Source organism: Durio zibethinus, chromosome 5, assembly GCF_047325235.1.
Source record: "Durio zibethinus cultivar Kanyao isolate XHJ-2024 chromosome 5, ASM4732523v1, whole genome shotgun sequence".
NCBI lineage: Eukaryota > Viridiplantae > Streptophyta > Magnoliopsida > Malvales > Malvaceae > Durio > Durio zibethinus.
In genome coordinates, this window is record NC_143166.1 from 32,605,226 (window position 1) to 32,632,599 (window position 27,374).

Sequence of the window (27,374 nt, forward strand, 5' to 3'; positions counted from 1 at the left end):
GGTAATATAATCATTGGAATGATCTTATTATTAAAACAATTTTAGCACTCAGATGATTTGAAATCATTTTATTTGATTAATAATCATTAATTTTTAAGAATTAAAGATCATTGAGTTTGATATTATTAAAAATTAAATATCATTTTGTTTAAAAATATGAAAATAATTATGCATATTATAATATTTATATAAATTAATAATTTTAAGGTTGTTTAAGGATAATAATTTGCAAAATATTAGTAATTAAAATATTATTAAGATAATAATTGGTGATTTGAAATCATTTTTTTTATTAACAATCATTAATTCTTAGAAATTAAAGATCATTGGATTTGATTTTACTAAAAATCAAATATTATTTTATTTTACTAAAAATCAAATATTATTTTATTTAAATGTACTAAATAACCATGCTTATTATAATAGTTATATAAATTAATAATTTGAAGGTACTTTAAAGATAATAATTTATAAAATATTAGTAATATTTATTTTTTTAATAAAATATAATTGAAATACTATATTAATAAATATATTTATTGATAGATAAATTGATTTTCATAATATAAATTATGTAAAAAAAATTGATTTAGAAAATAAAACCAATCAATTAAATCCATAATAAAAGAAAAACAAAAAAAAATACCTCAAATATAAAATATTAAAAAAAAATATAAATTATTTTTCAACTTGTTATAATAAATATTAGTTTGAAAATATAAAAACTTACAATATAAAATAATTACAATTTTAAAATACAATAAAATTTTAATTCATATATTAAATGAGTAAAATTGATTATATTAATTTTATATAACATTTCATCTTGATGATAAAATTTTTTTATCCTTTTGTATGAAAGTTAGATCACACTTTAAGATAATAATATAATTACTCAATGTGATCTAAGATCACTATCACGTAAGATCATTAAATGTTTATAAAACACAATGATCTAATCACTATGTGTAAATTAGTATGGTTTTTAGAGTAATCATCATGTACCAAACATTATCTAAAAGAAAACCAAGCCAACACACAAAATTAAACAAAAGGCAGATGACTGAACAGATAACCACATGAAGAGACTAAAATGTGGCTGAATTCTCATTCTTGTGAAATCAAATGTAGGAAAGCTTCCTAATTTGAGCTAGTATACATAGTATAGAACAAGATTATCTACTTATTTAAACTTAAAGGCAAGAAATGCTGAAATTCATGCCTTATCTCAGTTAATCACAAATTATAAGCTTCTAATCCACACAAGGGAAATATGTTAGAAACACCAATAAGTTAGCCCATGGTAAAATATGAAGGACTTATTTAGCAAAAGGATAAGCAAGGAAAAGGTGTTGATTACAGTAGTCGCCTTCGAAAGTTGCGGGTAGTGCCATGGTAGGTACGAACCAGCAAACCAACTCCTATCCCAATTCCAACACACTTGCTGAGAACAATTCCAACACCCACACTCACACCAGCATTGAACCAAGTGAGCTCCCCATCTTCACTATCAAAATAGTCCATCCCTGAATGCACATAGCTGTACTCTTCACTTTCTGATTTATGCTTCAAGTAATTAGGTATCTGCAAAAGGGGGGAAAGAAATGAAAAGCAGAATGGTAGTTCAAACAGACATTGTTTGTGTATTGTATTCCCATAGTTTTCAAGATAATTAACCAAATTCAAATATATGGATACATCGATATGGTTGGCACTTGGCGAAGTCACTAGCTAAAAAAAACCCTTCATTATTTGATCTAAGACCCAATAGCTTGTAAGAAACCTTGTTACCTTTTTTTTTAGAGATTTCATCTCGCAAAAACATGAAGCAGTTCCACTTGTTTTAGAGAAAAGACATTGTGAGGTACCTTCTTGAGGAGAAGAGTGGGGAGGTAAGAACAACTACTCCAATAGAGACATATTTTTGTAGTCGGATTTGACCATCATATGATCATCGAGGCAATAAGCTGGTATGTTAACGCAAAAAGCTAAGCAAGGAAACTAGATTCTAAGTTACGGTATTAGGTTTCTAGCAATTAACAGATCTTTTTGCCAAATTATTACTACTCGGGATGTTTGAGGTTCAAAAGGATACCTTGACGAAACAAGACAATACCCCAGGACAATTTATACCCAAACCATAGTAAACTGTAAACTGCATAACAGCCTTTCAATGAGATTGACCTCAACATGATATTCAAATCTTTCTCTACTCTTTCAAAGGCCAGTATCCGGCAAAATATACCTATCTAATAAAACAAAATGTTCAGGTATGCATATGACTTTCACAAAGGATTACTGCAAACATCAGATGTACAAGTGTTGTTGCGGCATGCAATGTCTCAGCTTCTTGACCAGAAATGTTGAAGATTGCCCCCACTTACTCACAGCTTTCAATACTTGGCTGGCAAGGGCATATGCGTATGGACATATGGTGTTGGTGGGTGGATGCTTTGATTATGGAGGTTTAGTTTACTCTGTTGACTTCTGTGCATATACTAAACTGATGCATTGATGTGTAGATCAAACTGACTATTTTGTACATAAAACTGGATATTCCCCAATGTTCCAATGTACGCAACAGAATCAAAAACTGAATGCTCTTAATGCTTTTCCTTGAAGCTGTCCTGCACCTCTTGAACTTACCTTTAATTTTATGTGAAAGGTCCTTGAGTAGTATAGAGTCAAATGGAAGAAAATTATTTATATGAACTAAATATGGTGACATTTATTATATTTAAAAAATTTAAAATTAAATACTTTAAATTTCCATGAGGATAAAATTATAATTTTTCTTGTAGTTGTAATAATTATATTAATATTAGTAACTAACTCAACAAGCAAGCAAGCAATCTTGAACATAAGAATAATTGAGATTTATTGAGAAAATTTTTTTTAATACATCATCATAAACTATAGAAAATCACCAAAAATAAATAGGAAAATTGTCATCCTATTGTTGAAACTAGCCCGTACAATGCGAGGGCAGGCAGCATTCGGTTGCTCTGTCTTTGGTTGCATTCAAAAACCTGGGATTTCTTAAGCATCATAAAACATTGAAGGGTGAGAAGACTGTCCGACCCTGCTTGATGGCTCAAACCAGCTATTCGATCCACATTTAAGGTTTTAGCCACTTTCTCCAGGCCACCATCCAGGCCAAAGAATCTAAAGGTGTGCTTGATGTCAAAAATCTTGTAACCAAAGAAAGAAACTAATTGTTTCATGAAAGATTTAAACTCCGGTGGTAGTGGTTGCTGAGTTAAAATCCTCATAAAAAACCCAAAATCATAAGCACCATGAAAGGTGATCCAGTTGAGTCCTCTAAAATAATTGAATAATCCAGAATTCCAAATCATCATTGAAAAGTCCATAGAATCAATACCCTTCTCCTTATTTTTTTCAAAATCAATACCTTGTTGTTTTAGTAACTCAATGGACTCCTTAACATAAGAGTCTTTTTTCATATCAAAATCTTTAAAATTAAAATCCCATATGTAACAGAAAGGGGTACCAAAATCTGGCAGATTACCTTCATAATCAGCAAGGGTTAAGCCTAGTTGAATAATCTTTAAGCCATCGACATTCGATTTCATATACTGGTAGTTGATAACAGGATTGGCCTCTTGAATGACTCGTTTATAAGGCTTGAAAATCGTACCTGGAAATTCGGTATCCATGGAGACAAAAGGATACTCCAAAATTGCACTCTGGATTATCGCAAACTCACTTTTCAAATCTTCGGCAAAAACTTGTCTAACAATCACAGGTTTCTTGCCAGACAATGCCATCCTTTTTTTTTTTTTTTGTTCGACTATAATGAATTTTGCTTGGTGAAACTTTGCAGCCATATTTATAGATCCCTTAATCCTATTTCTATAGTAACTAGGAAAGGGTTTCAATCCTACTTCTATTGTAACTAGGAAAGCTTCTAAATACATTCCACTTTTTCTCTTTATATATTTTTTAAAAATTTTTTATAAATAAAATTATTTAATTATCTTTCTTCTAACATGAATTTATGATAAATTATAAAATTTATCGAAAATTTTTAAAAAAAATTAAAATTTAAATTTTAAGAAAAATTATGAAAAAAAATTAGAAATTTTTATTAATTAGTGTAATAAAAAAAGTTATTATTAAAAAAAATCATAAATTTTAAACTTAATAAAAATAAGTTAATTATATTGTTTTGACTTTAAAAAACTTATTTTAAATAAATTAAGAATAAAATAATAAATATAATTGTCTTATAAATTTAAATTTTATTATTTTTAATAAATATTTTTTTATCAATTACTAAAATTTTATAATAATTTTAACTCAACTAAACTTTTTGGAGAATTCTCTATATCTACTTATCAGATTGTGTCCAATGCAGTCAAACCAAAGAATCATAACGGTTAGTTTGTAGTAATTTCAAGATCTTACATCAGTTGCATAAAAAAAAACGACTCAAAAAAGGAAAAAAAAAAAAACCTTGATTAAACTAGTATTTATGTTTGATAGGATGGCTTGGAATTGAGACCAAAGCCAATTACTCTTCGAAGATTGCGTAAAATCATGCGTGAAATTCTTAGAAGCCGTGCCATGGCGCGAGGAGGAGGATAAGAAGACAGTTTTAAGCTTGATCTCTTTCTTGTGTGAGGAGGAATCGAAGGAACGTCTCGCTAGAGTTTCACCGGGTAAAGATGATTCTTGTGAAGAAACGTTGCACGGATTGATTTTAGCGGCGATTCATAACCATCTCAATATGGCGTTTGTTGAAGCGTTTGTCGCTAAGCTTCTGAGGGATTTTTCCTCGCGGTAATCAGCGAGGAGGGTTTTAGAAAGGGCATTCGAAACGAGTTTGAAGATTGTGAAGGAGAGTTTGGAGGAGTATTCGAGCCCTGATTTTAGAGGGGATCATAATGAGACGGAGGTAATACATGGCTTGCATTTGCAAACGGCAATGACTAAATTTGTTGTGGTTGGTTGAAAGGGTGATTGAGTTAAGGGTGGCAGATTCGGCTGTGAAGGAACGGAGTGAGCAGGCTTCATTTACAGGGGATTTGCAGAGAGCGCTTAGGGATGATGCTTGGAGGAATATTGTTCCGGCACTCCCTAGTGTAGTGCTCCAGTGTACGTGTAAGCTTGCCGATGCAGTTGCCGCTGGAACAATATTGGCTGCTAGACAGGTATTGGTTTCTTGGAAGTTATTTGACTATTTGAATATGCAGCTATTTATGATGGAACTAATGGCCCATAGGAACAAGTTGATTTCAATTAGAAGTTATGATGGATAAATCAGGAAGATGAAGCAAGCATATTACTTGTCTTGTCCAGGTGACCATGGAGTATGGATTACCTTTATCCTATGTAAACATATTGTTATTCAGATCTTTAGGCTCTGATGTAAAACTGATTCAGAAAGAAAGTTGATTATAAACGAAAGAAATTTGGCTCTGTTCAATCAGTTGCTGAAAGAAAGTTCATGCCTTCAGCAAATTAACATTTGAGTCTTTGAAAATTTGTTTGGAATGTTAAGTACTTAAGTTAGGGTAATTATTTCGTCCCAGGTCTTGATCACATTTTTGGCCACCTGTTAATACATGTGATTTGGTTTCATAAAGTGAGGACTAGAAAATGTGGTCTGTCATCAGTCCTGTTTAAAAGAGCAAATGTATATAATGTGGTGTCTTTGGGTGATCAAACCATTTGACTGATATGCCTACTCAAGGTAGTTCATTAAATCAGTTGAGAATCACTCGTTCTAGTATCATGTACAGAATGGTCACAACTGGGACCTCTAAAATTTTATCTGTCAAAAATCATTTAACTTAATGTACTTAAGATCTAGCAAGTGTACTTGAAATATGAATTATTTTGGTTCTCAGAGTTCAAAAAAATCATCCATCACTTAACTCTTTAAAGCAAAAGTATGGTCTGAACATGTGTTGACTCCAGATTTGAATAATAAAGTGCAACAGAATCAAAAACTGAATGCTTTTAATGCCGTTCCTTGAAGCTGTCCTGCACCTCGTGAAATTTAGCTTTAATTTGATGTGCATCCTTTAGTAGTATAAAGTCAAATTCTAGAAAATTATTTATATGAACTACATTTTAAAAAAATTTAATATTAAATACTTTAAATTTCAATGAAGATAAACTTATAAATTTTGTTGTAGATGTAATAATCAAATTAATATTAGTAAAAAACTTAACAAGCAAGCAAGCAAGCAATCATGAACATAAGAATAATTGAGATTTACTGAGAAAAAAATTTTAATACAGTACTATAAACTATAGAAAATCACCAAAAATAAATAAAAAAATTGTCAACCTTTTGTTGAAATTAGTCAGTGTCGTAACGGTTTTGAGACCGCTAACATAAAAGAGTTTTAAAATCGAAGTAAATGGAGGAGTCGTCACTAATCTTTGTTAGGGTGTGATTGACCATTCAAAAGTTTATCATTTTAAAAAACTATAAAAACAGGTTTAAACTTTATCAAAAAGATAAATTTCGATCTATCAAAAATCAAGTTGGGTTCGAGAGTCGATTACATATGGGAATGATTAGCACTCTCACAACGCTCATAAATTTGTACCATTTAATTACGCGCTATTTTTTATGTTGGATAAAAATAATTTTAATTTGAAATTTAACACTAATTCCCTTCATTTGGAAAAATAAAATTTTGCTAAAATTTTTATTTAGAAATATTGAGAAAATCTTTAAGTTAAAGAATTATCTTAAAATTTTTCAACATCTAGACAGAATTTAAAATAACTCTTTTTGCTTAAGATTTAACACAATAATCCTTAAAATAAAATAACAATCTTTATAAAAAATAATTATTAGTGACTCTCCAATATCTAGGCAGAGTACCAAGAATTATTTCTTTCAAAATTTTATTTTTATTTTATTTTATAATATCACAAAAAAATTTTTTAAATGTATTATTCTTTTTTATTATAAAATATTTTATCATCAAACAGTAAATTAAAGAGAAAATAATCTCGACAATTATTGATGATAACACGCTGACGTATGTATGCTAATGGATGTCATGTAAATTGAAATGCAATTTAAAAGTTGGATTCTTAAGTATAATGAGATTACCCCGACTCTCCAATATCTAGGCGAAACTTAGGTGCGACTGTTTATATTTAAAATCTTAATTTACTATTATACTTTTTATTTATTAATCTTATTGTTAATGTGAATTAAGAACTCGTGTGAAAAACTTAATGAAATGGAGTTTCCTAAATACCCCATCATTTAGGCAGCATTCGAAAACAAACCATTTCATGTGAGATTTTCGCACATATCCTTAAAATTTTGAAATAGATTTAGGGTAAAAGTTTAGGATTTAAGTTTGGGGTTTAATTAAAACGCGAACATCGCTAAAAATCTCCAACATCTAAGCGGACTTTCGGAACAAATTCAATTTCTATAATTTTTTAAAATTAATCAAAAATTTCTTATATATTTCTTTTTTTTTTGAAAATTTATTAATAATAATTCTTCAACATCTAGGCGAAATTATCTTTTAGAAATATGTTTTATTCCCTCCAACATCTAGGTAGGAAAATAATCAAAAGTATTATTATTCCTTTTAAAGCATTTTTAATATATATATTTTAATTATTATTTTACTTTTATTATTATTTATTATTATTAAAAATAATTAGATATTTATCATAATAAATTTAAACATTTTTATCATGCATAAATATAAAAACTTAAAATAACAAAAATAATAATATATAAAAAATTAAAAAATTAAAAAAAAAAATTTTTTTACCTGAATCAGACCAATCAACAATCCGATCAACACTGGTTTGGACCAGTCTGACCAGTTCGACGGTTTAATCAGCAGTTTAGTTCGATCCAATTCAGATCGGTTCAATTAGATCGGTTAGTAGCTATTGGAAGAGCGAGTCAACGGGTCAAGTTACGCGGATCATCTACGCTTGAAACGACGTTGTTTTGGTCATATGCTCAAAACGACGTCGTTTTGCCCTTATGCTTTATATAAAAATTAGATTTTTTTAACTCAGTTTTCTATTTTAAAGGGAAAAAAAGGGGAGAGAGGGCTTTGGGAGAGGTCTGGCACTCTCGCCGTCTGGCCGCTAGAACACCACGTCGGTCGTCGCCTAGTCCATCGTCGTCAGTAGTCGAAGACTTCAAAACTGACTAGGAGGTTTCGTTCAACCTCCTGAGCTAAGATTCGGTGCTCTTTTCACCAAAAACGACCTTGATTCGCATAGATAAAGTTTTGAAGTTTTTGATATTATTTTTTTTCTCTTTTTTTTTTAAAGCTAACTGATACCCTTCTTTCTTGGTACAGGTGGCTCGACGTTGGGTTCCTCCCTACGGAGAGGACTGTGTTTTGTTTTTTTATTTTTTTTGTATTTTCGTAGATATGTTTGGGTATTTGGGGGGTTGTTTGATTTTTTCTTTTTGTCTGAGAGGTTGTTGGTAGGGGTGCATGTTTTTGGTGTTCTGGTGAGGGGATATCTGAAGAGTTTTCAGCTAGCTCTAAAAAGAAGGAGAATCGAGTGTTTTATAAGGTTAGAAACGGTGATAGTGTGTGCTGATGGAGTGAAGGGATTGGACGAGGGGGTGGTATGATAGTTGGGGTAGTGGCAGGACGTAGGTGGCCAGCGGTGCCGTGCACAGCACCCACTGGCACCAACATTTTCCAATTTGTTTTTTTTTCTGTTTGTCTTTTTTTTATTTTTTTATTTAAAATTTTAATTTTTTTAGATTATAAAAAATGTAGATCTGGATAAAATTCAGTGTCTATAGTCGGTACAATACGAGAGGAGGCAGCATTTGATTACTCTATCTTTTGTTGTATTCAAAAACATTAGATTTTTTAAACTTCATAAAACACTGAAGGATGAGCAGACTGTTCGACCCTACTTGGTGGCTCAAACCAACAACATGATCCACAATTAAGGTTTTAGCCACTTTCTCCAAGCCAAGGAATTTAAAGATGTGCTTGATGTCGAAAATCTTGTAACCAAAGAAAGAAACAAATTGTCTCATGAAAAATTTAAATTCAGGTGCTAGTGGTTGTTGAGTCAAAATTTTTATCAGAAACCCAAAATCATAAGCGCCATGAAAGGTAATTCAGTTCAACCTTTCAAAATAATTGAATAATTTCAAATTTCAAATTCTTATTGAAAAGTCCATAGAATCAATACCCTTATCTTTATTCTTGACAAAATCAATACTTTATTGCTTAAGCAATAAACTTTTTAACATAACAATCTTTTTTCATATCAAAATCTTTAAAATTAAACTCCCATATATAACAAAAAAGAGTACCAAAATCTGGCAAATTACCTTCACCATCAACGAGGGTTAAGCCTAGTTAAATAATCTTTGAGCCATGGACATTCGATTTCATGTACTGATAGTTGATAACAGGATTAGCCTCTTGGATGACTATTTTATAAGGCTTGAATATCGTACCTGGAAATTTGGAATCCATGGAAACAAAAGGGTACTCCAGAATTGCACTTTGGATTATCGTAAACTCACTTTCCAAATCTTTTGCAAAAACTTGTCTAAAAATCACAGGTTGCTGTTAGGGAGATAAGTCATACTTAGAGCTCATGGGAGCACACCAGAGAGCTCATACATATATGTTGGACACTAATTGAGCCCAAAAGCTTAAGCTATTAGGTTCTTGGGTCTTTTATGCATATATAAGGCATTTCATTCAGATTTTTTAACGATGTAAGATTCTTTACTCATATGTGAACTATATCCCAACAATATCTCCCATTCACTTGTGAGTTTTAATCAAGTCTCACCTCGACTCTTCCATGTGAGTAAGTCCTATCAACACCTCATTTGGGCTAGACAACCTTCTTTTTTGGGCCAGGCAACATCACATTTCTAGTGCTCTTTTGGGCCAAGGCACAACACTCAACTTGGTTGCCTAAGTTATCTTGGTGCTCCTTCAAACTTATACTACAGGTTGATTCAACACATCACCCACTTGGGTGTTTCACTTTTGCATATTATCATAGACTCACTGTATCCAAATCGAACCTTTTAATACTGGCATTCAAGCACATGAAGTTGATGGATGTGACCAACTTTCAATCTGCTAGTAATTTCCCCCAACAACATCACTAGGACTCGAACCCGTCGTAACATTGGTTTCGATACCACTTGTTGGGCTTGAAGCAATAAACACAATGATGCAGAAGTAATATATCGCAATAAACACATAGTAATAGACAACAATCAATAATCAATAACGTAAAAAAATATATATAAAAAAACTAAAATTTACTTGAAAAACTCTCTAATGTAGAGGAAAAAACCATGGACCACTAAAAAAATCTTCACTATCAAATAATAGATATGCAAAGTTCTTCTCTAGCTAAAACTAGAGATAATCAACAACTAGAGAGAGACAATTGAAGAAATCTCACCAAATAGGTAACTTAACAAATACATCATGGATTTATTCTTAAAAAGCTTCAAATCTGATCTTCATTGTTCAGAATGTAGAACTTTGAATCATAAACCTGTTGATAAAATTTTAACTCAATTGGATCATGGATCGACTTCTATTTAACCAATTTTTTTTTTTAGCTTTTCATCTTTCTTTTCTTCATTTACGACACCACTTTAAAATAGCCCCACCTCTTTTTATTAAGTAGTTAAGGCTTTATGTAAAAAAAAATACCAAGGCCTATGGCTTTTGATTAGTCTAAACCCAATTACATGAGGCTAGGTCCTATTTTTCTAACAATCTCTCCCTTTAATCCCATTAGGAGAAGATTTATCATCATAGCAGTTTTATTTGAAACTTACCTTGGCCAAAGAACTCATTTCGATCAAGTTACTGTAGAGCTCAAGCTTCTTCCTAGGAAGTTTCTTAGTCAACATATCTAATATATTCTTATCGGTGTGAACTTTCTTTAATAACATTTGATGTTCCTAAATCACTGAACGTAACTAGTAATATCTAACATCAATGTGCTTTGTTTTAGTATGAAACATGGCATTCTTACTCAAATATAAAGCACTTTGACTATCATAAAATATTACATACTCTTTCTGATTCAATCCCCATTCAAGAAAAAAATGTTTCATCCAAAGCATTTCTTTACTTGATTCAGTTGCTGTAATATACTCAGCCTCTGTGGTTGATAAAGTAACACATTTCTATAACTTAAACTGTTAAAACACAGCTTTTCTTGTAAAAGTGAATAAATACCTTGAAGTAGATTTTTTACCATTAAGATCACCTACCATGTCAGCATCAGTACTGGTTGTGAAACTTCATAACTCAAGCACATTTTTGAAATACCCCTTAAATATCTAAAAATTCATTTCATTGTTTCCCAGTACACTTTTTCTGGATTAAAAAGAAATCTACTCACTATACTAATTACATGAGCAATGTAGGCTGTGTGCAAACTATATGATACATCAAAGAATCAACTACAGAAGAATAAGAAATACTAGACATAGCCAGTTACTCTTTTTTAGTCACCAGATAAGATTTCTTACTCAAATGAAAATAGTTGACAAGTATACTGCTAACTGATTTAGCATATTATATGTTGAATTTACTAAACACTCGTTTAACATACATTTTTTTATGATAACAACAGCTTTTCAACTCTCTTATCCCAAATAATATCCATACCGAGAATCTACTTTGCTAGATTTAAATATTTCATGTCAAAGACTTAGATAATTATTCTTTTAACTTGTGAACCATACCAGCATCTTATCCCACAATCAACATATCATTAACATATAATAAGAGAATAATGAATTTACCATCAAAAATTATTTTGACATACACACAAGGATCTGCTATCATTCTTTTATAGCTATGGCTCACCATAAAAGAATTAAACTTTTTGTACTACTGTTACGAAGCTTGTTTCAAGCTATACAAACTTTTCTTCATTTTACAAACTAAGTGCTCTTTCTTTTTTATTTCAAAACCCTCAGGTTGATTTATATAAATGTCTTCTTGTAAGTCACCATGCAAGAATGTAGTCTTGACATCAAGTTGCTTAAGCTCAAGATTTAAACTAGCTACTAATCTCAATACCATTCGAATAGAACTCATCTTCACAACTGGAGAAAAGATCTCATCAAAATCGATGTTTGGTTTCTGAGAAAAATTTTTCACCACTAATCGAGCTTTTGTACCTCACTAGCTAGTCACCATTCTTTTTCAACTTGAACACCTATTTATTTTTCAACGGCCTCATCTCTTTTGGAAATTTAACAAGATCATAAGTATCAATTTTTCGTAATGACTCCATCTCTTTTTTTATTACTTTTAACTAATGCTTTCTATCCAGAGTAGCATACATTTTGGAAGCTCTCTAACTTTTTCTCACTAGTAACTAAAATAAAATCTGAACTTGGATACTTGGTAGATGGTATGTGCTCTCTAGTAGATCTCTTAGGATAAAACTCTACACCATTTGATGCCGAAGGTAGCTCACCCTACTCAACACTTTTTGGTGAAAAAGATTATTTCTCCTGCTTAAACTAATTGCATTTGGCTCATCACTAACCGTGGCTAGCTTATTCATATCCCCAATTTTTTTTTCTTACTTATTTTCACTATCTGTGGCTTTTTCTTGTGGAACCCTTATCGATGTTGAAACATCACACTCAATAATAACTCGTGTAATCTTTTCATTTTTTTAAGATCTGTTATGACTTCTTTTTCATAAAAGATCACATCTATATTTTTAATTATTTTTTTCACTGGATCTTATACCTTGTAGCCAAAATTCTCATTATCATATTCTACAAACACACTTTGTATAGCTTTACCGTTAAGCTTTGACCTTTACTCTTTTGGCACATGTATGAATGCATTACACCTGAAAACTTTTAAGTGAGAGTAAGAAGTATCTTTCACTCTTTCTGAAATGCCAAAGCCCAAAGGAACTAATGGTGATCTGTTAAACAAATAACAAGCTGCGTTGATTGCTTCACCCCAGAATGGCTTTGGTAATTTTGTCATCCTCAATATGCATATGATTTTTTTCACAATGATATGATTCATCATTTTAGCTACATCATTATGCTGTAGTGTTTCAGGTTCTGTCATCTCATGCTTGATCCCATGCTTTGAATAGTACTCTTTAAAATCTTTGGATGTGTATTCTCCACCATTATTAGTCCAAATATACTTCAAGGGTAACCTATCATCCTTTTCACCATGGCATGAAATTTTTAAAAATACTACAGTACCTCATTTTTGTTTTTCAACATATACACCCAATTCTTACGTAAAGCATCATCAATAGAAGTAACAAATACCTGCTACCACCTAATGACTTAACCTCAATGGGATCACATACGTCAAAATAAATTAATTTCAATATATTTTTTCTTTAAGAACTCTTACGAAAAAAAACTCTATGATACTTACTAAATAAATAATGATCACATAAATCAAAAAACATACATTTGATCGAAGGAATAAGAGATTACCTTTCCAAAACTTGTAACCCCTTTTCACTCATATATACCAACCTCTTATGTCACAAGTTTGCTGAAGCATCATCCTCAATGGCATTTATCTGATTGTCATTCAATTGTATTCATGTCTTATACATTGTGCAGCATAGTTTTTTTCCTTACAACAATCATAAATCCTTTGAGAAACTTTCATTGCCCATTATTTTATCAACTTTTATATCCTTCCTTATCAAGGACATTAATAGTAAGTAAGTTCATTCTTATATCTAAAATGTGTTTGACATCCTTCAAGGTTAATATGCAGCCCGTATTAGTTTGTAAAACAATATCACCAATCTCAACAATCTATGACACACTCTTGTTTCTTATCTTAGTGCAACCAAAGTCTCTTACTTTGTAAGTTGTAAATAACTCTCTCTTAGAAACACAATGATATGCTGCTACTGTATCAATTATCCACTCAATGCCGAAATTGCCAACATGATTACAATTATCATATGTACAAATCAAAGTAATTGGATCACTATCTAAATTTATTACTATAATATTACCATCATTTGAACTCTTATCTTTCTCATCTTTTCGCTCTTGCTTCAAGATTTTACAGTGTTTGTTTTATACGATCTGCTTTACCATAATGAAAATACTTCACTTTATCTTTACACTTGGATCTATGTTTAGACTTACTACGACCTTTTGAGTTTTAACCTCTATTGATGTTTCTATCTCTATTCTCTGTGACCAGAGCTTGATTCCCAAGGTCTACTTCTTTTTGCCTTACTTTTTTATTAAGCATACTATCCTTTACTATCTCTAATGTCACTTTATAATCATAAGCTAAATTAAGAATAGTTATAACTAGAGTATTTGAGTTGTCTGACAATGAACCTAAAAGAAACAATGCCTTCATTTCATTATCCATCTTAAGCTCTATAGTAGTTATTCGATTAAATATGTCTTGAAAATCACTTAAGTGCTCTATAATCAATCATCTATCCTTGTACTATAAAGTGACAAGTTTTTTAACAAGCATAACTTTATTCATACCTATTTTTTTCATATAATGTTGTCAATTTTTCTCAAATAATGTGGGTATTTATCTTTTCGCTACATGATAGAATATACTGATATCAATTCATTTTTTGATTATTGCTAGCGTTCATTTTTTTATTGTAGCTAGCGTCTTTCTGCCTAACTTCTTTCAGCTTTCATCTTTCATATTTGACTCATACAAATTTTTGCAGTATAAATGATCTTTCATCATAAGTTTTCAAATTGAATAATTTGATGTTGTCAATTTTATCATGAAACCTGTATCACCATATATGATTTCAAACATAATTTACTTCTGTCTTGAATTACTTTTATATTGATGTCTCAAAATAACCATCACTTTGATACAACTTGTTAGGGATATAAGCCACACTCATAGCTCATAGAAGTACACCAGAGAGCCCATACATGCATGTTGGACACAATTTGAGCCCAAAAGCTAAAATTATTAGGTTCTTAGGTCTTTCATTCATATATAGGATATTTTATTTAGATTTTCTAATGATGTGAGATTTTTTACTCATATGTGAACCATATCCCAACTGTTTTTTGCTAGGTAACGCCATTGTTTTTCCTTTTACAACTATAATGACTTTTGCCTTGGTTAAACTATTTAACCATATTTATAGATCTCGTAACCCTACTTCTATTGTAACTAGGAAAGGGATTTCTCTGCGTTAACGTTGCAATGAGTCTCATGTTCATATCTGGCAAATGTATTCTAACGGCATCAACACGAACTTAGCCCATGGCCAAAAGTTTGAAAAACTTTTAAATACATTCCATTTATTTCCACTTTTTTTCTTTACATCTCTTCTCTTTTTTAAAAAATTTCTTTTGTAAATAAAATTATTTAATTATACTTCTCACAAATTATCCTAATAGGAATTTTTTATATGTTATAAAATTTACCTTAAATTCATTTTTGAAAAGTTGAAAATTAAAGTTTTAAGAAAAATTAAGAAAAGGAAAATTTTTATTAATCAGTGTATTAAAAAGTTATTATTAAAAAATCATAAATTTCAAAATTAATAAAAAAATTAATTATATTATTTGGACCTTAAATAAAATAAAATCTTATTTTAAATAAATTAAGGATAAAATAATAAATGTAATTTTGTTTATAAATTATAAATTTATTATTTTTTAATAAATATTTTTTATTAGTATTAACTATTAAAATTTTATAATAGTTTTAGCTAAACTAAACTTTTAAAAGAATTCTATATATCTATTTATCATGATAGGTTTCTCTAGTTAGCATATTAAATTTTTGACAAAATTATGTAATATTTGGCAATATTATTTGTCCAGCTTCAAGGAGTCTCAATTCTAAAATGTTGATTAGACCTCGTAATTCTTTCATCATCTTTCCTAGCATCAAGAGATGAAAAGTTTAATTAATATCTCATAAAATTTTATTCTTTTTTTAAGGTTAAAATAACAAAAATAACTTCTTTCTTATTAATTTTAAAATTTATTATTTTATCAATAATAATTTTTTATTACATCAATTAATAAAAATCTTTAATACAATTTTTTTCTATAAATTTCCTTAAAAATTTTATAAGTTTTCTCTACATAAATGAATTTCTGAAAAGTTTTATATAATATTCCGAAAATTCATTTTTGGTAAATTATAAAATTTACTCAAAATTTATTTTTAGTAAGCTATAAAATTTATCGGATATAAATATTCAAAAATTTATTCAAAAGATAATTAAGTGATTTTATTTACAAAAATTTTAAATATATAAATGAAACAAAAAATTGTAAAATATATATATGAAACAAAAAATTTCCAATATATATATTTAAAGCTTTTTGTTTCATATATATATTTAAAAAAATTTTGTTTTATATATATATATATATATATATATATATATATGAAAAGAAAAAAGTGGATCGTAGTTGGAAGCCCTCAAGTTTATAACCCTATATTAACAATAAACCAGTAATTTCAAGGACAACCCTGCCACTTGCAAAGATATTGGGTCATAATCTTATCTTCTTTTTTCACTTAAACTTTATTGTTGTCAACATTTTTAAACTAACGTTTGATATTTTTTAGAATATCATTATGGTACTATAATCATTGGAATGATCTTATTATTAAAGTAATTTTAACATTTGATGATTTGAAATTATTTTATTTAGTTAATAATAATTAATTCTTAGAAATTAAAGATCATTGAGTTTGGTATTACTAAAAATCAAATATTATTTTATTTAAAAATATGAAAATAATTATGGAAATTATAATATTTATATAAATTAATAATTTTAAGGGTGTTTAAGGATAATAATTTGTAAAATATTAGTAATTAAAATATTATAAAGATAATAATTGGTGATTTGAAATCATTTTTTTTATTAACAATCATTAATTCTTAGAAATTAAAGATCATTGGATTTGATTTTACTAAAAATAAAATATTATTTTATTTAAATGTACTAAATAACCATGCATATTATAATAGTTATATAAATTAATAATTTGAAGGTAGTTTAAAGATAATAATTTATAAAATATTAGTAATATTTATTTTTTTAATAAAATATTATTAAAATACTAAATTAATAAATATATTTATTGATAGATAAATTGATTTTCATAATATAAATTATGTAAAAAAAATTTGAGTTAGAAAATAAAAATAATCCATTAAATCCATAATAAAAGAAAAACAAAAAATTACCTCACATATAAAATATTAAAAAAATATATAAATTATTTTTCAACTTGTTATAATAAATATTAGTTTGAAAATATAAAAACTTACAATATAAAATAATTACAATTTTAAAATACAATAAATTTTTAATTCATATATTAGATGAATAAAATTGATTATTATTAATTTACATATCATTTCACCTCGATGATAAAATTTTTTTACCCTTTTATATGAAAGTTAGATCACACTTTAAGATAATAATCTAATTACTCAAGGTGATCTAAGATCACTATCACATAAGATCATTAAATGTTTATAAAACACAATGATCTAATCACTATGTGTAAATTAGTATGGTTTTTAGAGTAATCATCATGTACCAAACATTATCTAAAAGAAAACCAAGCCAACACACAAAATTAAACAAAAGGCAGATGACTGAACAGATAACCACATGAAGAGACTAAAATGTGGCTGAATTCTCATTCTTGTGAAATCAAATGTAGGAAAGCTTCCTAATTTGAGCTAGTATACATAGTACAGAACAAGATTATCTACTTATTTAAACTTAAAGGCAAGAAATGCTGAAATTCATGCCTTATCTCAGTTAATCACAAATTATAAGCTTCTAATCCACACAAAGGAAATATGTTAGAAACACCAATAAGTTAGCCCATGGTAAAATATGGAGGACTTATTTAGCAAAAGGATAAGCGAGGATAAGGTGTTGATTACAGTAGTCGCCTTCGAAAGTTGCGGGTAGTGCCATGGTAGGTACGAACCAGCAAACCAACTCCTATCCCAATTCCAACACACTTGCTGAGAACAATTCCAACACCCACACTCACAGCAGCAATGAACCAAGTGAGCTCCCCATCTTCACTATCAAAATAGTCCATCCCTGAATGCACATAGCTGTACTCTTCACTTTCTGATTTATGATTCAAGTAATCAGGTATCTGCAAAAGGGGGGAAAGAAACGAAAAGCAGAATGGTAGTTCAAACAGACATTGTTTGTGTATTGTATTCCCATAGTTTTCAAGATAATTAACCAAATTCAAATATATGGATACATCAATATGGTTGGCACTTGGCGAAGTCACTGGCTAAAAAAAACCCTTCATTATTTGATCTAAGACCCAATAGCTTGTAAGAAACCTTGTTACTTTTTTTTTTAGAGATTTCATCTCGCAAAAACATGAAGCAGTTCCACTTGTTTTAGAGAAAAGACATTGTGAGGTACCTTCTTGAGGAGAAGAGTGGGGGGGTAAGAACAACTACTCCAATAGAGACATATATTTTTGTAGTCGGATTTGACCATCATATGATCATCTAGGCAATAAGCTGGTATGTTAACGCCAAAAGCTAAGCTAGGAAACTAGATTCTAAGTTACGGTATTAGGTTTCTAGCAATTAACAGATCTTTTTGCCAAATTATTACTACTCGGGATGTTTGAGGTTCACAAGGATACCTTGACGAAACAAGACAATACCCCGGGACAATTTATACCCAAACCATAGTAAACTGTAAACTGCATAACAGCCTTTCAATGAGATTGACCTCAACATGATATTCAAATCTTTCTCTACTCTTTCAAAGGCTAGTATCCGGCAAAATATACCTATCTAATAAAACAAAATGTTCAGGTATGCATATGACTTTCACAAAGGATTACTGCAAACATCAGGTGTACAAGTGTTGTTGCGGCATGCAATGTCTCAGCTTCTTGACCAGAAATGTTGAAGATTGCCCCCACTTACTCACAGCTTTCAATACTTGGCTCGCAAGGGTATATGCGTATGGACATATGGTGTTGGTGGGTGGATGCTTTGATTATGGAGGTTTAGTTTACTCTGTTGACTTCTGTGCATATACTAAACTGATGCATTGATGTGTAGAGTCAAACTGACTATTTTGTACATAAAACTGGATATTCCCCAATGTTCCAATGTACGCAACAGAATCAAAAACTGAATGCTCTTAATGCTTTTCCTTGAAGCTGTCCTGCACCTCTTGAACTTACCTTTAATTTTATGTGAAAGGTCCTTGAGTAGTATAGAGTCAAATGGTAGAAAATTATTTATATGAACTACATATGGTAACATTTATTATATTTAAAAAATTTAAAATTAAATACTTTAAATTTCCATGAAGATAAAATTATAATATTTCTTGTAGTTGTAATAATTATATTAATATTAGTAACTAACTCAACAAGCAAGCAAGCAATCTTGAACATAAGAATAATTGAGATTTATTGAGAAATTTTTTTTAATACATCATCATAAACTATAGAAAATCACCAAAAATAAATAGGAAAATTGTCATCCTATTGTTGAATCTAGCCCGTACAATGCGAGGGCAGGCAGCATTCGGTTGCTCTGTCTTTGGTTGCATTCAAAAACCTTGGATTTCTTAAACATCATAAAACATTGAAGGGTGAGAAGACTGTCCGACCCTGCTTGATGGCTCAAACCAGCAATTCGATCCACATTTAAGGTTTTAGCCACTTTCTCCAGGCCACCATCCAGGCCAAAGAATCTAAAGGAGTGCTTGATGTCAAAAATCTTGTAACCAAAGAAAGAAACTAATTGTTTCATGAAAGATTTAAACTCCGGTGGTAGTGGTTGCTGAGTTAAAATCCTCATCAAAAACCCAAAATCATAAGCACCATGAAAGGTGATCCAGTTGAGTCCTCTAAAATAATTGAATAATCCAGAATTCCAAATCATCATTGAAAAGTCCATAGAATCAATACCCTTCTCCTTATTTTTTTCAAAATCAATACCTTGTTGTTTTAGTAACTCAATGGACTCCTTAACATAAGGGTCTTTTTTCATATCAAAATCTTTAAAATTAAACTCCCATATGTAACAGAAAGGGGTACCAAAATCTGGCAGATTACCTTCATAATCAGCAAGGGTTAAGCCTAGTTGAATAATCTTTAAGCCATCGACATTCGATTTCATATACTGGTAGTTGATAACAGGATTGGCCTCTTGAATGACTCGTTTATAAGGCTTGAAAATCGTACCTGGAAATTCGGTATCCATGGAGACAAAAGGATACTCCAAAATTGCACTCTGAATTATCGCAAACTCACTTTTCAAATCTTCTGCAAAAACTCGTCTAACAATCACAGGTTTCTTGCCAGACGATGCCATCTTTTTTTTTTTGTTCGACTATAATGACTTTTGCTTGGTGAAACTTTGCAGCCATATTTATAGATCCCTTAATCCTACTTCTATAGTAACTAGGAAAGGGTTTCAATCCTACTTCTTTTGTAACTAGGAAAGCTTCTAAATACATTCCACTTTTTCTCTTTATATATTTTTTAAAAATTTTTTATAAATAAAATTCTTTAATTATCTTTCTTCTGATATGAATTTATGATAAATTATAAAATTTATCGAAAATTTTTTCTAAAAAATTTAATTTTAAATTTTAAGAAAAATTATGAAAAAAAAATTAGAAGATTTTATTAATTAGTGTAATAAAAAAAGTTATTATTGAAAAAAATCATAAATTTTAAACTTAATAAAAATAAGTTAATTATATTGTTTTGACTTTAAAAAACCTTATTTTAAATAAATTAAGAATAAAATAATAAATATAGTTGTTTTATAAATTTAAATTTTATTTTTTTTAATAAATATTTTTTTATCAATTACTAAAATTTTATAATAATTTTAACTCAACTAAGCTTTTTGGAGAATTCTCTATATCTACTTATCAGATTGTGTCCAATGCAGTCAAACGAAAGAATCATAACGGTTAGTTTGTAGTAATTTCAAGATCTTACATCAGTTGCATAAAAAAAACGACTCAAAAAAGGAAAAAAAAAAAAAAAACCTTGATTAAACTAGTATTTATGTTTGATAGGATGGCTTGGAATTGAGACCAAAGCCAATTACTCTTCGAAGATTGCGTAAAATCATGCGTGAAATTCTTAGAAGCCGTGCCATGGCGCGAGGAGGAGGATAAGAAGACAGTTTTAAGCTTGATCTCTTTCTTGTGTGAGGAGGAATCGAAGGAACGTCTCGCTAGAGTTTCACCGGGTAAAGATGATTCTTGTGAAGAAACGTTGCACGGATTGATTTTAGCCGCGATTCATAACCATCTCAATATGGCGTTTGTTGAAGCGTTTGTCGCTAAGTTTCTGAGGGATTTTTCCTCGCGGTAATCAGCGAGGAGGGTTTTGGAAAGGGCATTCGAAACGAGTTTGAAGATTGTTCAGGAGAGTCTGGAGGAGTATTCGAGCCCTGATTTTAGAGGGGATCATAATGAGACGGAGGTAATACATGGCTTGCATTTGCAAACGGCGATGACTAAATTTGTTGTGGTTGGTTGAAAGGGTGATTGAGTTAAGGGTGGCAGATTCGGCTGTGAAGGAACGGTGTGAGCAGGCTTCATTTACAGGGGATTTGCAGAGAGAGCTTAGGGATGATGCTTGGAGGAATATTGTTCCGGCACTCCCTAGTGTAGTGCTCCAGTGTACGTGTAAGCTTGCCAATGCAGTTGCCGCAGGAACAATATTGGCTGCTAGACAGGTATTGGTTTCTTGGAAGTTATTTGACTATTTGAATATGCAGCTATTTATGATGGAACTAATGGCCCATAGGAACAAGTTGATTTCAATTAGAAGTTATGATGGATAAATCAGGAAGATGAAGCAAGCATATTACTTGTCTTGTCCAGGTGACCATGGAGTATGGATTACCTATATCCTATGTAAACATATTGTTATTCAGATCTTTAGGCTCTGATGTAAAACTGATTCAGAAAGAAAGTTGATTATAAACGAAAGAAATTTGGCTCTGTTCAATCAGTTGCTGAAAGAAAGTTCATGCCTTCAGCAAATTAACATTTGAGTCTTTGAAAATTTGTTTGGAATGTTAAGTACTTAAGTTAGGGTAATTATTTCGTCCCAGGTCTTGATCACATTTTTGGCCACCTGTTAATACATGTGATTTGGTTTCATAAAGTGAGGACTAGAAAATGTGGTCTGTCATCAGTCCTGTTTAAAAGAGCAAATGTATATAATGTGGTGTCTTTGGGTGATCAAACCATTTGACTGATATGCCTACTCAAGGTAGTTCATTAAATCAGTTGAGAATCACTCGTTCTAGTATCATGTACAGAATGGTCACAACTGGGACCTCTAAAATTTTATCTGTCAAAAATCATTTAACTTAATGTACTTAAGATCTAGCAAGTGTACTTGAAATATGAATTATTTTGGTTCTCAGAGTTCAAAAAAATCATCCATCACTTAACTCTTTACAGCAAAAGTATGGTCTGAACATGTGTTGACTCCAGATTTGAATAATAAAGTGCAACAGAATCAAAAACTGAATGCTTTTAATGCCGTTCCTTGAAGCTGTCCTGCACCTCTTGAAATTTAGCTTTAAGTTGATGTGCATCCTTTAGTAGTATAAAGTCAAATTCTAGAAAATTATTTATATGAACTAACATTTTAAAAAAATTTAATATTAAATACTTTAAATTTCAATGAAGATAAACTTATAAATTTTGTTGTAGTTGTAATAATCAAATTAATATTAGTAAAAAACTTAACAAGCAAGCAAGCAAGCAATCATGAACATAAGAATAATTGAGATTTACTGAGAAAAAAATTTTAATACAGTACTATAAACTATAGAAAATCACCAAAAATAAATAAGAAAATTGTCAACCTTTTGTTGAAATCAGTCGGTACAATGCGAGAGGAGGCAGCATTCGATTACTCTGTCTTTTGCTGCATTCAAAAACATTGGATTTCTTAAACTTCATAAAACACTGAAGGGTGAGCAGACTGTCCGACCCTGCTTGGTGGCTCAAACCAACAACATGATCCACATTTAAGGTTTTAGCCACTTTCTCCAGGCCAAGGAATTTGAAGAAGTGCTTGATGTCGAAAATCTTGTAACCAAAGAAAGAAACCAATTGTCTCATGAAAAATTTAAATTCAGGTGCTAGTGGTTGTTGAGTCAAAATTTTTATCAGAAAGCCAAAATCGTAAGCGCCATGAAAGGTAATTCAGTTCAACCTTTCAAAATAATTGAATAATTTAAAATTTAAAATTATTATTGAAAAGTCCTTAGAATCAATACCCTTCTCTTTATTCTTGACAAAATCAATACTTTATTGCTTAAGCAATAAACTCTTTAACATAACAATCTTTTTCCATATCAAAATCTTTAAAATTAAACTCCCATATATAACAGAAAAGAGTACCAAAATCTGGCAGATTACCTTCACCATCAACGAGGGTTAAGCCTAGTTAAATAATCTTTGAGCCGTGGACATTCGATTTCATGTACTAATAGTTGATAACAAGATTGGCCTCTTGGATGACTCGTTTTATAAGGCTTGAATATCGTACCTGGAAATTTGGAATCCATGGGGACAAAAGGGTACTCCAGAATTGCACTTTGGATTATCGTAAACTCACTTTCCAAATCTTTTGCAAAAACTTGTCTAAAAATCACAAGTTGCTGTTAGGGAGATAAGTCATACTTAGAGCTCATGGGAGCACACCAGAGAGCTCATACATATATGTTGGACACCATTTGAGCCCAAAAGCTATTAGGTTCTTCAGTCCTTTATGCATATATAAGATATCTTATTCAGATTTCCTAATGATGTGAGATTCTTTACTCATATGTGAATCATATCCCAACAATCTCTCCCGTTCACTTGTAAGTTCTAATCAAATCCCACTTCGACTCTCCCATGTGAGTAAGTCATATTAACACCTCATTTGGGCTAGACAACCTCTTTCTTTGGGCCAGGCAACATCACATTTCTAGTGCTCTTTTGGGCCAAGGCACAGCACTCAACTTGGTTGCCTAGGTTGTCTTAGTGCTCCCTCAAGCTTACACTCCAGGTTCACTCAACACATCACCCACTTGGGTGTTTCACTTTTGCATATTATCATAGACTCACTGTATCCAAGTCGAACCTTTTAATACCGACATTCAAGCACATGGAGTTGATGGATGTGACCAACCTCCGATCTGCTAGTAATCTCCCCCAACAACATCACTAGGACTCAAACCCGCCGTAACATTGGCTCTGATACCACTTGTTGGGCTTAAAGCAGTAAACACAATGATGCAGAAGCAATATATCGTAATAAACACATAGTAATAGACAACAATCAACAATCAATAACGCAAAAAATAAAAAAAACTAAAATTTAAGTGAAAAACTCTCTAGTGTAGAGGAAAAAACTATGGACCACCAAAAAAATCTTCATTATCAAATAATGGATATACAAAGTTCTTCTCTAACTAAAACTAGAGATAATCAACAATTAAAGAGAGACAATTGAAGAAATCTCATCAAATAGGTGACTTAACAAATACACCATGGATTTGTTCTTAGAGAGCTTCAAATTTGATATTCACTGTTCAGAATGTAGAACTCTGAATTATAAACTTGCTGATAAAATTTTAACTCAATGGATCACGGATCGACTTCTGTTTAACTAACTCTTTTTTTTTTTTCTTTTCTTCTTTGTTTTCTTGATTTGCAACACTACCTTAAAATAGCTCAACATCTTTTTATTAAGTAGCTAGGGCTTTGTGTAAAAAAAAATACCAAGGCCTATGGCTTTTGATTAGTCCAAACCCAATTATATGGGGTTAGATCTCATTTTTCTAACAATCTCTCCCTCCAACCCCATTAGGAGAAGATTTATCATCATAGTAGTTTCATTTGAAACTTATCTTGGCCAATGAACTTATTCTGACCAAGTTACTGCAGAGCTCAAGCTTCTTCCTAGGAAGTTTCTTAGTCAACATATCTGCTATATTCTTATCAGTGTGAACTTTCTTCAATAACTCAAGCTTCTTCCTAGGAAGTTTCTTAGTCAACATATCTGTTATATTCCTATCAGTGTGAACTTTCTTCAATAACATTTGATGTTCCTCAATCACTGAACGTAACTGGTAATATCTAACATCAATGTACTTTATTCTAGCATGGAACATGACATTCTTACTCAAATCTAAAGTACTTTGACTATCACAAAACACCATATACTCTTTTTTATTCAATCCCAATTCAAGAAAAAAATATTTCATCCGAAGCATTTCTTTACTTGATTTAGTTGCTGCAATATACTCAGCTTCTATAGTTGATAAAGTAACACATTTTTATAACTTAAACTGTTAAGACACAGCTCTTCCTATAAAAGTGAACAAATATCTTGAAGTAAATTTTTTATCATCAAGATCACCTACCATGTCAGTATCAGTACTGATTGTGAAACTCCATAACTCAAGCACATTTTTGAAGTACCCCTCAAATATTTAAAAATTCATTTCATTGTTTCCCAGTACACATTTCTTGGATTAGAATGAAATCTGCTAATTATGCTAATTGCATGAGCAATATCAAGTCGTGTGCAAACTATAAGATACATCAAAGAATCGACTGTAGAAGAATAAGAAATACTAGACATAGCAAGTTACTCTTTCTTAGTCACCAAATAAGATTTCTTACTCAAATAAAAATAGTTGGCAAGTAGACAGCTAACTGATTTAGCATGTTGCATCTTGAATTTACTAAACATTCGTTCAACATACATTTTCTATGATAACAACAGCTTTTCAACTCTCTTATCCCAGATAATATCCATACCGAGAATCTACTTTGCTGGACTTAAATCTTTCATGTCAAAAGACTTAGATAATTATTCTTTCAACCTGTTAACCATACCAGCATCTTATCCTACAATTAACATATCATCAACATATAATAAGAGAATAATGAATTTATCATCAAAAATTTTTTTGACATACACATAAGGATCTGCTATCATTTTTTTATAGCTATGGCTCACCATAAAAAAATTAAACTTTTTGTACTATTGTTGTAAAGCTTGTTTCAAGCCATACAAGCTTTTCTTCATTTTGCAAACTAAGTGCTCTTTCTTTTTTATTTCAAAACCCTCAGGCTGATTCATAAAAATGTCCTCCTGTAAGTCACCATACAAGAATGTAGTCTTGACATCAAGTTACTTAAGTTCAAGATTCAAACTAGCTGCTAATCTCAATACCACTCGAATGAAACTCATCTTCACAACTGGAGAAAAAATCTCATCAAAATCGATGCCTAGTTTCTGAGAAAAATCTTTCACCACCAATTGAGCTTTGTATCTCACTAGCTAGTCATCATTCTTTTTCAACTTGAACACATATTTATTTTTCAATGGCCTCATCCCTTTTGAAAATTTAACAAGATCATAAGTATCATTTTTTCGTAATGACTTCATCTCTTTTTTTATTGCTTTTAATCAGTGCTCTTTATCCAAAGTAGCCTATACATCTTGAAAGCTCTTTGGCTTTGCCTCACTGGTAACTAAAATAAAATTTGAACTTAGATACTTGGTAAATGGCATGTACTCTCTAGTAGATCTCCTAGGATAAAACTCTACACCATTTGATGCTGAAGGTAGCTCTCCCTACTCAACACTTTTTGGTGAATAGGATTATTTTCCCTACTTAAACTGATTGCATTTGGCTCATCACTAATCGTGGCTAGCTTATTCATATTCCCAATTTCTATTTCTTACTCATTTTCACTACCTGTGGCTTTTTCCTATAGAACCCTTATCGATGTTGAAACATCACACTCAATAGTAACTCATGTAGTCTTTTCATTTTTTTTAAGATCTGCTATGACTTCTTTTTCATAAAAGACCACATCTCTACTTTTGATTATTTTTTTCTTCACTGGATCCCATACCTTGTAGCCAAAATTTTCACTATCATATTCTAGAAACACACACTGTATAGCTTTACCATTAAGCTTTAACCTTTACTCTTTCGACACATGTATGAATGCGTTACACCTGAAAACTTTTAAGTGAGAGTATGAAGCATCTTTCACTCTTTCTGGAATGCCAAAGCCCAAAGGAACTTATGGTGATCTGTTAAACAAATAACTAGCTGTGTTAACTGCTTCACCCCAGAATGGTTTTGGTAATTTTGCCATTCTCAACATGCATCTGACTTTTTTCACAATGATGTGATTTATCCTTTCAGTTACATCATTATGCTACAGTGTTCCAGGTTCTCTCATCTCATGCTTGATCCCATGCTTTGAATAGTACTCTTTAAAGTCTTTGGATGTGTATTCTCCACCATTATCAGTC

General features: G+C 30.7%; 5 pseudogenes; 1 reads left to right on the top strand and 4 right to left on the bottom strand.

The window, feature by feature from the left end:
• Nucleotides 1-2,862: 2,862 nt before the first annotated feature.
• LOC149518923 (putative CCR4-associated factor 1 homolog 11 pseudogene) lies at nucleotides 2,863-3,795 on the bottom strand (annotated as a pseudogene).
• A 577-nt stretch (nucleotides 3,796-4,372) lies between these two features.
• LOC149518924 (uncharacterized) lies at nucleotides 4,373-5,942 on the top strand (annotated as a pseudogene).
• Nucleotides 5,943-8,728: 2,786 nt separating this feature from the next.
• LOC111281670 (putative CCR4-associated factor 1 homolog 11 pseudogene) lies at nucleotides 8,729-10,231 on the bottom strand (annotated as a pseudogene).
• A 9,255-nt stretch (nucleotides 10,232-19,486) lies between these two features.
• LOC111281839 (putative CCR4-associated factor 1 homolog 11 pseudogene) lies at nucleotides 19,487-20,472 on the bottom strand (annotated as a pseudogene).
• Nucleotides 20,473-22,900: 2,428 nt separating this feature from the next.
• On the bottom strand, nucleotides 22,901-25,254 carry LOC149518925 (putative CCR4-associated factor 1 homolog 11 pseudogene; annotated as a pseudogene).
• Between the last annotated feature and the right edge of the window lie 2,120 nt (nucleotides 25,255-27,374).